Below are 12919 nucleotides of genomic sequence, written 5' to 3' on the forward strand. Positions count from 1 at the left end.
CAGTGCAGCTTTTAAGGTTCGTGAAAATTGTAATTGAAAGGGAGAGGAGATACTCACAATAGTGGTGATTTGTTTTCTCAAAACCATGTCGAGCATTTCCACTGTAAGAGAAACTGCGCTTTCATTGGGAAAGGGGTTATGGCTTGCTGGTGTGACTGAAGAAGGGCCAGCAATATAGGGAGGTTTTACAACACCATGGATCAAAAAATCAGCCTCATTACCATTAACGGGTCCAGCAATAACATCAGCAGGGTGAGTTTTTGACGTGCATGGCTTCTTCCAAGCATGGATGTGCATGCATTTGATGCATATCTACATCTGTAAGTCTGATAATATATGCTCCCAGGCATCAAAACAATCTGCATTGGTCCGAATCCGATCTATGCAAATATCTTTTGCTGTTTCGGTTGGGAAATGCTGGTCCGAAACATGTCGATAGAATGCACTTCTGATATAACCGCTTCTACCACGAACACCATCATGACAACTGTCATAGTTTTTGAAGGGGCAGTGAAACCGATCCCCCTGAGAAGAATGGTGACTCGATGATGGAAGTGATTGTGAGTTTGCATGCACTGTATGATGAAATTTAGGGCTAGGGTATGAAGAACGTGTTCTAGGCATGTTCTTCAACAAACAAGAGACTGTAACCGCCAAAAGAAACAGAAATCGCTAGAATTGAAAAACAAAGGCTACTAAATTGCATCGCTGAATGCAGGTAATAATAAAGAAGAGGGGAGAAAGGAAGAAGAAGATGTAGCAAATTGAAAACACTGGCGAAAGAGGGATGACGGAACTGGTTATTATTATTATTTGTTTCCTTCATCTGATAGAAACTCCTTCACTTCAAGGAAACTCCTTTGTTTCAACAAACTCCTTGATTTCATGATATTTCCTTCAAATCATGAAAATAATATAAAATTAGGAAAAGTGTCATGGGACTGGTATCATTGGCCGGTCGGCCATGCCTTAGCCTTAGCCGGTCCCACACCTTATAATACCTTATTTTATTCCTTCATCGCATGAAGTTCCTCAGTCTCAGCAAAACCCTGATTTCTTCGTATTTTCTCAAATGTTGCTCGAACGCGTATCAGAAAATATCAAAATTCTCAAGACTGAGACACGAACGCTTTAGTGACATAGGCATATTACCTTGACCGACCAGGGTTGGCCTTTGGCTTGCAAGAAGTCAGTCCCACTCATTTTCACAATTTAACCTAATTTGCGCAACTACATGTATGAGGTCCAAATTCTTTCCAAGCAACTTGGAATTTCATCAAACGATCGTCAGTCGATCCCATGACCAACCGGGCCGGTTCCATAACCCCTTAGTCGGTCCCTCATCTCTTCATAATTTAGTTTTATCACCTAAGGCTTAGACGAGCATTATTTTAATAAATGATTAAACCGGCATTTAATCATCCCTTCACTAACTGGTCTTCAAGAGACTTTGGTATTTTCTCACTAGAGCATCTGGGCGCTACATGGCCGGTTCATCATCCCATTTTGCCGGTCCCTTCTTCACTCCGTGGTTGATTTTCAATAAATCATCAATTGATCAGAATTAAGGTTCCAAATCCAAGGCTCTGCAAAGCATAATTGTGAGCAGGTTCAAACACTAATAATTTTAGGTTGATCCCATGATCAACATTTTTAATTAATTATACTCGGTCCAGTTGCCAGTATTTTAAATTAATATTTCATTTGGTCCCGCTTCCAGTAATTCATCAAACGAGTAATATTTGCTCAGACTAAGGAATATTTGTTCAACTATCAATATTCAACAATTTATCGAACCTCTCTGTCTCAACACACATGTTTGATTCATTAGTCCTAGAACATTTGCAAATCACGTTCAACTCAGCAATACCGAGAATCATCATCTCATGAAGTCAACAACTAACTAACTACACGTCTGCTTTGCAGACTCCACAACCACGAGACATCAATCGTGTCACATGGGGGGATATTAACTAGGGTTTTGGTCTGGCAGTCTACGGCACGTGTTTCATACACACGATGAGAATGTGAGCAAGTCGTGCAAGCAGTTAGAGGAGTTAGCAAAGTAGTGGATGGAAAATCAACCAAGTCTCTGCACGCTGAGCAACTGGTTTTAACACGATTTCTCACTTCTCCACTCTTTGACTCCAGCAACTGTCACACTTCATGGGATCAAGGTGTTTAAAATTCTTGCAATATAAATAAGTCTCTGAATCATGATTGAAAGAACAGACAATCTCTCGTCAGACAGACAACAAGAGATCAAGAACTCAACATATGAGCAATTACTCTCAACAGAGCAAATTCAATCAATCAGAACTTATCTTATTTCTTCACGAAGAATACACAACACACCTACAATCTTCGATCACCATTGATCTCACACATTTCTCAGCTTCCCTCCTACAGATCGACCCATCCACCCTTGTGATCGAATTGACTCTGGAACGGCCATTGTCTTGGTTTAGGCCGGAGTCTTACATATTGACCTCTCGAACTTAAAGCACTCTCTTCTTGCAGTGCATTTGTGTGAGGTTAAGCAGTTTGCTCGGTTCAAGGAACTTCCTCCGCATGGTCGTCTCCTCAATTCTGTAAAAACCAGCAAATCGTTTTGCCCCATCTACATAACCATAAAAAAAAAACCTATATCTGTTTTTCGCCCGATAAAATACTTGATTTACTAATTTTTTTTTCTCTAGTATGTAAAGATAAATGTTCGAGAATCTTGATTCTAGCTTCCTTAGCTAAAATGTTCTTCGTTGAGTTGTATTTTTTGTTAATATATCTCACCTTGGCTTGTGGAAGAGTATATAAAGTCGCTTCAACGTTTTTCATTGTGTTTTCAACTTCCAAGGAAATCTCTATACATTTATTATTCAAGAAATCAGCAATACTTTTGCAGTTTGTGACAAAAGAAACACTGGATAGAATATTATATTTTAACCAAGATGTAGCTTTAAGCATTGCCTTTGCTTCAATATGAATTGCTTTCATTGCTTTATCTGAACCTGCTTCAATATGCATGAATTCCTCTTGATCCACCGAATATAAGATAAAAGCGAAACCCATTGATAGATCTTCTTTTTTAACAGTCGCATCTATAAAAATTATCCATTCCGTATTAAGAGATGTGCAATTTGGATTTGGAATCACTCCATTTCTAACCATATTTTTTCCTTTAATTGATAATGAAGCTGCTGATTTTAATACTTGTTTACCTAATCTATCAACACTATAGGGTTAGTAATTTTTCCTTCGGAAACAAATGAGCATCTGTATTTCCAAATAAACCAGAGAACCGTAGCAATTTTATCCAAAATTTGCTCGTAATTCGGATCATTTATCCAATTTTTGACTCAGTTGCTTATAGAGTCATTGAAAGGCTGGTTGTGAATAGAACTTAAAGAAACTCCAAACCAAACGGCTCCCGCAAAGGGGGGAAATATGAATAAATGTTGTTCGTTTTCTTAAATCTGCGCATTACACATCTGGCAGTTCGCTGAAACATCTTTCACGTGAGAAACTGGTCTACTTGAAGTTGGAAAAGCTTTCTGCACTAATTTCCAAATGAATAATTTAATTCTTCAAATTGTTTTGATTTTCCATAATTTCTTCAATGGGAAATTGGCCAAATCGTCAATTTCTTGTTCTTGGTTGTTAAGAAAATTATAGATATTTTTCACTAAAAATGATCCTGAGGAGTGGTGCCTCCACTTTATTTTATCTTTTTCTTCTCTTTGAGTCGAGATTGCTAGAATGTTTTCTTTAATTTCCGGGCTGAAATATTCGTCTAATTTTTTCAATGTCCCAACTATTGTCAAGCGTGATCAACTCTTTTACCATTTATGGAACTTGTTCTATCCAAAGGTTTTTGAATTATATCCTCATTGGGTATCCATCTGTCTTCCCAAATTTTACCCGCCTCTATTTTTAATTTGCCACACGAAATTACCCTTTATGAGATTCAAGCCTTTTTGGATACTATTCCAAATCCAAGAAAGATTAGATGTTCTCGAATTTTCTAGGGGATTTGTGGTTAGAAAATATTTTGTTTTTAGAAGCTTAACCTACAATTGATCTGGTTCAGAGATTAGTCTACTAGCCAGTTTAGTTAGCAAAGCTAAATTGAAATGGTATGGATTTTTTAATCCCCCGGACCAAGCTTTTATGAAGCCGCATTGTCTTTTAACCCCATCTTTATTCCATCAAAAATTTGTTTGAATTTTATCCAATTGATCTAAAGTCTCGTTTGGTAATGCTAGCACTTGCGTCTGGTATGTAGGATAAGCTTAAAGAACCGATTTTATCAGAACCGTTCGCCCAGCCTGAGAAAGCAGCTTCGATTTCTATCCTTGAAGTGTAGAATAGTATCTTTGAAGGAGGGGTTCAAAATTTTCTTTTCTATTCTTATCAAAGAAAGGGGGGGCAAAATATCTAATAAGTTTTTGAAGACTGACTATTTGCCCCGTTATTTAACCGAAGGAGGACAAAATATCTAATAAGTTTTTTGCTTCTCCGAAATCTGCTCCCGTGAATAGAAAACAGTCATCTGCGAAGAATACGTGAGAAATATTCGCAGCGTCTTTATTGATCTTCAACCCGAATAATTTTTTTCCGCAATTGCTTTCTCTAGAAGTCTAGAAATTTCCATACAGATTAGAAATAGATACGGGAATATGGGATCTCCTTGTCTTAATCCTTTAGAATTTTTGAAAGCTGGTCCTCGCGAACCGTTAAGGAGAATTGAAAAGGATGTGGTTGAAATGCATTTCATGATAAGATTTATCCATGTTTATGAGAAACCAAAAGATAAAAGAGATTTATTAATGAAACCCCACTCAACTCCGTTAAAAGCTTTAGAGAAATACAATTTGAAGACAAAAGGGGGGAGAATTAATATGCAGTTCACACTACAAATACATATGGTTTTCGGATCATTGTGTAAGGGGGAGTGATTTCCATGTGAGATGGAGTATTGACTAAGGGGGAGTGATACATATCACCATAGTATTATTGTTAAAGTTGTGATACAATGAAACTTTGATGATGTGTAATAATACTATGATGGATCTTCAACAAGTACAGGATGAACACATGAAGAGTTGAAGAACCAAGGAAATCAAGCTTGTCGATTTTGCTTTTAACAAGTACAAGCCATATGTAAAATGGTTTTGTCACTAAAATTAACAAAGGGGGAGATTGTTAGAGCACTGCTCAGTTGAACCCACTAGCGTTGGTATGTCAAGTTAGTTGTCAGTTTTAGTTTCCAAAATGCATTCTTGATTTAGCATACTAAAGAGAGTTTCGGACTAGATTAGTTCTAAGAAGTTGAATCGAAGCTATCCTTAAAGGATGAAGATTGAAGATTGAAGACTACAAGAAGACATCAACAAGTACTTCATCAACAAAGGTATGTGATTTATTTTATTTGGATTCTTGTTTAATTCTACCTTTCTAATCTATCAAGATATATGCTCACTCTATGGAACAATTCCGATGACGGTAAATGTACATTTATGTATATATACTTGAGGTTATTTGATTCATGACCTTGGAGACAATAACCTTTGTTCTTGTACAAGATCTCATGTTATAGTGAATGAGCTTATGAATCCAACGAGCCAAGAATCACTCAATTCCGAGTTATAACGGTGAAGTTATGAGCGATTTATTAAAGTTCATTAGTAGGAAACAATCCATGGGTTGTTTGTAGTAGTTCATGGACTTGGGCCCAATTCGTGACTAAAAGCTATTTTTGGTCAAGTTGGTGATGTTTCCTTGTCTAGGCAAGATGGCTATTATTCCAAACATATTTGATTACCATATTAAAGTGTTTGAGATAACTTTTAATTCCTGCCTAAGTTAGAATGTGATTTATTCACATAAATAAATATTTGCTATTTAATTAATTATTTATGCATAATATTTGTAACTTAGGAAAGACTCTCATAATTAGGAGAGTCTTGAAAAAATAAAATAGTCAAAACCCTAGCTTTGTTTTCAAGCTAACTTTTCACTATAAATAAAGGGTTCGTGAGTTTACACAGTTTTTATCCCTTTTGGAAAATTGGCGTAAGCTTTGCAGGTTGTTTCCATGTCTTCTGTTCTTCGTGAACAAGAGTGAGATAAAAGTCTTTTTATTGGGGATCACAAAGCCAAGTTGGATTTAATCTTCGTGATTGATCATACAACTTGTAATCTAGGTTTTTCACCTCTTTTTTATTCTAAGGTTTTCTCTTCTGATATAAAACCATTCAAGAGTTATTGATCATAAACCCTAGGTTTTGATAGATTTCAGTTTCCGATCGTATACCAACACTTGTTAGTCGAAATCGGAGACTAGAAAGAAAAACTTCTATTGAGGCATCTCGTAAAAATCCTTGAGAAGTTTTAAACAAGATATCTCTAGATTCATTCTAGTTGTTCTTGTTGTAGAGTTATTAGGTTTCTCTTCCTTTTATTGAAGAGTATAATAATCCCTAATCTACAAGTTTGTTTTGATATTACTTTTACCTAGTAATTGTTTTTATCAAAACAAACACAAGATTTCCAAAACCTTGATTCACATCTAAAGGGAAATCAAACTAGTGTTTTGTGCAAACAAAATATCAAATCTTATCAATCGTGTTGGTGTATCTTTTAAAGAGAACCTTGGGTTTTGCTAGAAGATTTGCGTGAAGAATTTCTAAAGAGAATCGGTATTCTGCTAGAAGTTCTACAAGTACCGAAGGAGGTATTACATCTAGTCCGAATAGGTAGTAGGAAATTGGTGTAACAGCTTTTAATCAGTATGTGTTTATTCTAGACTAGGTCCCGGGGTTTTTCTGCATTTGCGGTTTCCTCGTTAACAAAATTCAGGTGTCTGTGTTATTTCTTTTCCGCATTATATTTTATTTATATAATAGAAATATCACAGGTTGTGCGTTAAGATCAATCAGTTCTTGTATCCGATCTTTGGGTTGTTGAGTGAATTGATTGACACTTGAACATTGGTCTTTGGTACCGTTCAAGTTAATCCTCTTATATTCAATCGGGCTCGCAAATTCTTGTTTGCTGATTGCGGATTGAATCAAGAGATAGAGATATAAAAATCTTCGATATACTTTTTATAGATTGTGTCTAACTGTCTAGTTGATTATCTTGAAAGTATATTGGAGTTTGCCTATTCAGATTGCCAAACGAAATATTGGGTGTGGTTGTTAGACCCCCGTTTTTTCAACTCCAATTGTCCTCTTCTCCATATTGCTCATTGCAGTCACTTCCAGAAGATGCAGGAGGTGCATAACTGCCATCAGAATCGTCAGAGTCATCTAAATTACTCTCATTATCTTCATCATTTTCATCCTCTAAAAGTTCCTCATCATCTCCAGATTCCTCACCCTCATGCATGGCCCTGGAAAAGATTGCAGTTTGCCTTCTCATTTTGATACCTCTTATAGAGATTGTCGTCATGATACTTTGTCATCCTCCTCTTCTCCTCTGAAATATCTGAATGTTCTCACTTGATGAATCTACCTCCTCGACGAAGTATTCATAGCCCTCTTCATCTTCCTCTGACTCAGTTTCAGTCGCACTACCTAAAAAAGCGGGAGTCTAACAACCACACCCAATATTTAGATCGAAAATTTGTATGGACTAACTCCAATATACTTCCAAGATAATAAAGTACACAGTCAGACTCAATCAAGAAAAGATATCCAAGAGTTATATCTCAATTTCTTAATACAACCTGCAATCGAATAGATAAAAATCCGTGAGCCTGATTGATATAAGAAATAACTTGGACGGTATCAAAAACCAATGTCCAAGCAATAATCAATTTCTATCCAACAACCAAAGGTCTAATTTACCAATTAATTAAACTACACAAAACCTGTAATATTTCAATTATATAACAAATATAATGCGGAAAAGAAATAACACAGACACCAAGAGTTTTGTTAACGAGGAAACCGCAAATACAGAAAACCCCAGGGTCTTAGTACAGTTTTGAACAAGGTGCACATGAACCAATTGATAATCTGGTATTATATTCCCGAAGAACATCCTAGAAATATCAATCACCTCACAATAACTTAACTATATGGTAGTAGAACAAATTATTGTGGAATCATAAAGAATGAGACGAAGAGCTTTGTGATTACGTACTTTTTATATGTTACCTATCAGAAATAAATCTCGAGGAAATCTTAGAGAAGATAGTACTCAATACGATAGAACAAGTAAGATCAGAGTAAGCAACTACATAGAAAATAGTTGGATCTGGATTCAGAATCCCAATGAAGTCTTTAAGTCGTTAACCTATAATGGTTTTGGAAAAACTTAGGTTAAAGGAGAATCGACTCTAGTCGCAACTAGTATCACACAAGAGATGTGGAGATTAGGTTTTCCAGTTGCTAGAGTTTTCCCTTATATAGTCTTCAAATCATGGTTTGATAGCTTTGACACAAAGCAATCAATATTCACCATTAGATGAAATCCTGATTTAAGATTCAAGCTAAGTTTGTTTAAAACCAAAGCAATATCTCTCCACCGTTAGATGGTCTTAGCTTGTTACACATAAATGAAATATACCTTCATTTAGGTATGGGTAACCGTACCTAAACGTGTATATTGAGTTGGTTCAACAATAGTTAACCGAAGTTAGCAATATGCACACTTTGTATTAACCATATTCATCTAACACTTCTAGATCAATCAAACATGAAAGATAATCAAATGAATCTAATTTTGTTACTCATAGAGTTGTTATATATCATAGAAGTATATAACAAAATTAAAACAAAATTGGATTTGATTCATGATTGTACGAAGTACTTATTCAAGAATCAATCCATGAACATTTAGCCACGTTTTGCAAAGATTGCATTCCTTAATTTATAAATGTATTTTTTCATGAGTATGAAATCATAGTTAACCGATTTTAGAACTTTAACCAACAAAGTTTGCAAACAGGTACGCAAACTTAAGTTCCGTACTTTGGTTTAATCCGATAGTTCGCAAACCAGTATGCATACTGTCGTCCCGGACCTAACATAGGGGAAACCGTACTCGTACTGGTATGCATACTTGGTTCCCGGACATTAACAGTTAAAATTGTTCGCATACTAGTATGCAAACAAGGTTTCCGGTCCAGAATCATATCACGACAGTTTGCATACTATAATGTATCCAGACAAAGGTTAATTGTTTTAAACTCCCATTTCAATTATTGAAACATCCTTACAAGACGACAATAGCTGTCTCACACAAACTATTATCTTATAAGTAACCTTCAAGTGATCGAATGATCAATACGAAACTTTCCGAGTCGACATCAAATGATTGTCTCACACAAATCATGTAAGATGTTTCAAGGAAATTTTCACATGATCATCTTTTGACATATTATTTAGTTTCCAACAAATAAATTATTTCCAACTAAACTCTTCAAGAATAATAATGAACGTAGCTAAAGAAAAAAGCTTTCAACTCGTATTTCGAGAAATAGATAAGCGAGATAAACTCGGCTCAAAATATCACAAATGTACAATATTAAAGTCTATATATCTATACGAATTGTGCCTAAATAAGAGATAGAATATAATAGACTTCTGAGTGATAGATAAGTTTTAGTCTCCACATACCTTTTGTTGATGAAGTTCCTTCAAGATCTCCTCAGTAGATATTCTTCTTCAATCGATGAACTTCGTGAAGTCTTAAGCTCAACTACACATTGTATCCTAATACGAGACATAGCAATAAGTAGACTAGAAATCAAGACTTATAGTTTTGATCACCTAAACTTGACAAACAAGCTTGAGATAGCAATGCCCGAGCAGTGCTCTAACAATCTCCCCCTTTTGCAATTTTAGTGACAAAACTATCAATACATATGGATTACAAAATAAATAAACTTTGTAGCTTCTCATCCAACATGCTTGATTTCCTTAGTTCTTCAATATTCCTTGAATTGTTTGTCACTTCAAGTACTCCAGTGATTCTGAACGTGTTCAACTAAGCATCATTGTTGTTGAACATCCCTAGCCATAATAATATATAATCAACAAGATTGTTTTAATATTGTTATACAGTGTCATAGTATTATTATACAACATCAAAGTTCAATAATATCACAACTTTGACAATAACATTGTGGTGATATGTATCACTCTCCCTTAGTCAATACTTCATCTCACAATGAAAACCACTCCCCCTACATAATGATCCGTAAACCATATGTATGTAGTGTGAACTACCAAATAATTCTCCCCCTTTTTCCCAAAACTAACGGGATCATAATGAAATTCTCAAAGAGATTATTCATGACTAAAAGAGAACACATCAACTTGGTTTTGATGATTTCACATAGTCGAAACTTAGTGCATTCATCAATGAGTTTATAAAGATACAAGATCACTCCTAAAATATTTCACAGACGCACTCCCCACAAAGATTTGGCAATTAAGCACAAGTTCAATTAAGAACTCTCCCCGTAAAATGTCATTCCCGAAAGAAAAACAAGAGCGAACTTACTTTTACAAAAAAAGAAGGATTTATTTGTGCATAACCAAATCACATGAAAACATGAATTTGTATCTGGAAAACTCGAATAAATTAATCACAAGAAGACCTTATAGATTAATTTAGTCGGAAATGCTCAACATAAGAAAACTTATGGAGCCATACAGTACTTTCACATAAAAGTGGATCAGGGAAAAGATCAATACTGCGGAATATTTCAAAAGTTCATTTTATCTTTTATCAATACTTGCATAAAAACATAATAGACTTAACTTTGGAACATTTATGAGATAACAATACAATGCACTAATGTAAACGCATATGTATCTCATAAGACATTTGCAATATATATAAAATATCCATGAGGATTAAGTATTGCAGTTATTTTGGCTAAAATACAAACTTGTAAAATACAAGTTGATTTATTCTTAAAAAGTAGAATCAATCTCTTTCGCACGGATTTAAACCAAGAATGGCTACCAAAGGCTTATAAAAATATTTTCTTAAGAAAAAAAAAATACAAAGTCATTAATGACCATACACGGTGGTTCACATAAGAGGATTGTGAACATTCAAGAATCTCAGAGTAACGCATACTACTGGCCATTCTTGAACTTTCTTCTTTGTGATTAATCAACAATGTTCTAAAAAAAAACTACAAATGATCTTAAAATACAAGTACTCCAAGAATCCAAGTGCCCAAGTCCAAGAAAATTGGTACAAGTGCGACGAAACGGAGCAAAATACTCAAAAACAAGAGACGCGATGCAGAGCATTCTTAACTCATCCAAATCCTAGATTTATCATCATCATTTTGAAGATAATTCAAATAGAAAGAGAATCCAAAACGAATGAGGTCATTCCGAGTTCGGACGAAAAAGCTATGGCCAAAACAAGTTGTCAAAAATTGACGTCTAAAGGCCAGTTCACAAACGATGTTTTCAAACGAAATTTCATGAACTGGAGCAGTTTGCATACTGGTATGCGAACTGAAGTCCCTGGATTTTAATTTTAGATGATGGTATGTGTTAGAGCACTTCTCGGTCAAACTCGCAAGCGTTGCTATCTCAAGCTTGTTTGTCAATGTTTGTGATCAAAACTATAAGTCTTGATTTCTAGTCTACTTATAGATGTCTCAGACTAGGATAGATTGTGTAGTTGAGCATTAGAATTCACTGCGTTCATCATTTGAAGATGAATAAATACTAAGGAGAGCTTGTGGAACTTCATAAACAAAAGGTATGTGGAGACTGAAACTCATCTATCGCTTGGAAAGTCTATTTCTACTCTATCTCTTATATTGAGACATAAGTCGTAGTGCTATATAGTTTTCTATTATGCACATTTGATATTTCGAGCTGAGTTTAACTCGCTTACATATTTCTAGAAATATATGTTGGTAAGCTTTGGCTTCAACCTAATTCATCTTATATTCTTGACGAAAGTCAAAAGATGTCATGTGAAAATTTCCGAGTAACATCTTACATGGTTTGTGTGATACAATCATTTGGTGTAGACTTGGAATGTTTTGTTATGATTATTTCAATAACTTGAAAATTGCTTTGATGTTAATAGTTCGTCAAAATATTTATTGTCATCCTCTAAGAAAGTTTCAATGATTGAAATAGAGTTTAGAACACTTAACCAATATTGGATCATGAACATGTTATGCACTCTTGCATATATGTAGTCCATTTCCGCGAACCATAGTATGCATACCTGTACCTGTTGGTTTGTGAAATTCTGGTAACCTAAGTACACGTACCCATACGCGTACTGCGTAAGGTTTAGGTCCGGGAATTTTTGCTGAGTTTGGAGGTACGCATACCCATTCGCATACTGGAGAAACCCAAACTTAGTCTGGCTACTTAAGTATGCGTACCCGTTTGCATACTTCAGTGGTTAAAGTTCTAAAATCGGTTGTGACATGAACTAATACATTTATATAATAAGGAATGCATTCTTTGCAAACTGTGGCTATAATGTTCATGAATTGATTCGAGTGAATCAAACTGATTTTGCTTCAATTGTGTTCTTGTATACTTCTATGAAAATATAGCAATTGAATAACTCTATAACTAGTTTCATTTGAGTCATTTGAACTAGTTAAGGTATAAGGAGCATAAATGTACCTTGATCAGTGTGAGACTGATTAGGGCTCAACTACATTCCAGTACGGAGTTCATTGGTAGTAGGATAATGTCTGTAGCGGCTTAATACAGTGTGGTGTTCAAAGCTAGACTAGGTCCCGGGGGTTTTCTGCATTTGCGGTTTCCTCTTTAACAAAACTTCTGGTGTCTGTGTTATTTATTTTCCGCATTATATTTTGTACGTTAAGATCAATCAATTAGATAATCCAACCTTTGGTTGTTGATATAAATTGATTGACACTTGAACATTGGTCTTTGGTACCGTT

This window comes from Papaver somniferum, chromosome 5 (genome assembly GCF_003573695.1).
Source record: "Papaver somniferum cultivar HN1 chromosome 5, ASM357369v1, whole genome shotgun sequence".
Lineage (NCBI taxonomy): Eukaryota > Viridiplantae > Streptophyta > Magnoliopsida > Ranunculales > Papaveraceae > Papaver > Papaver somniferum.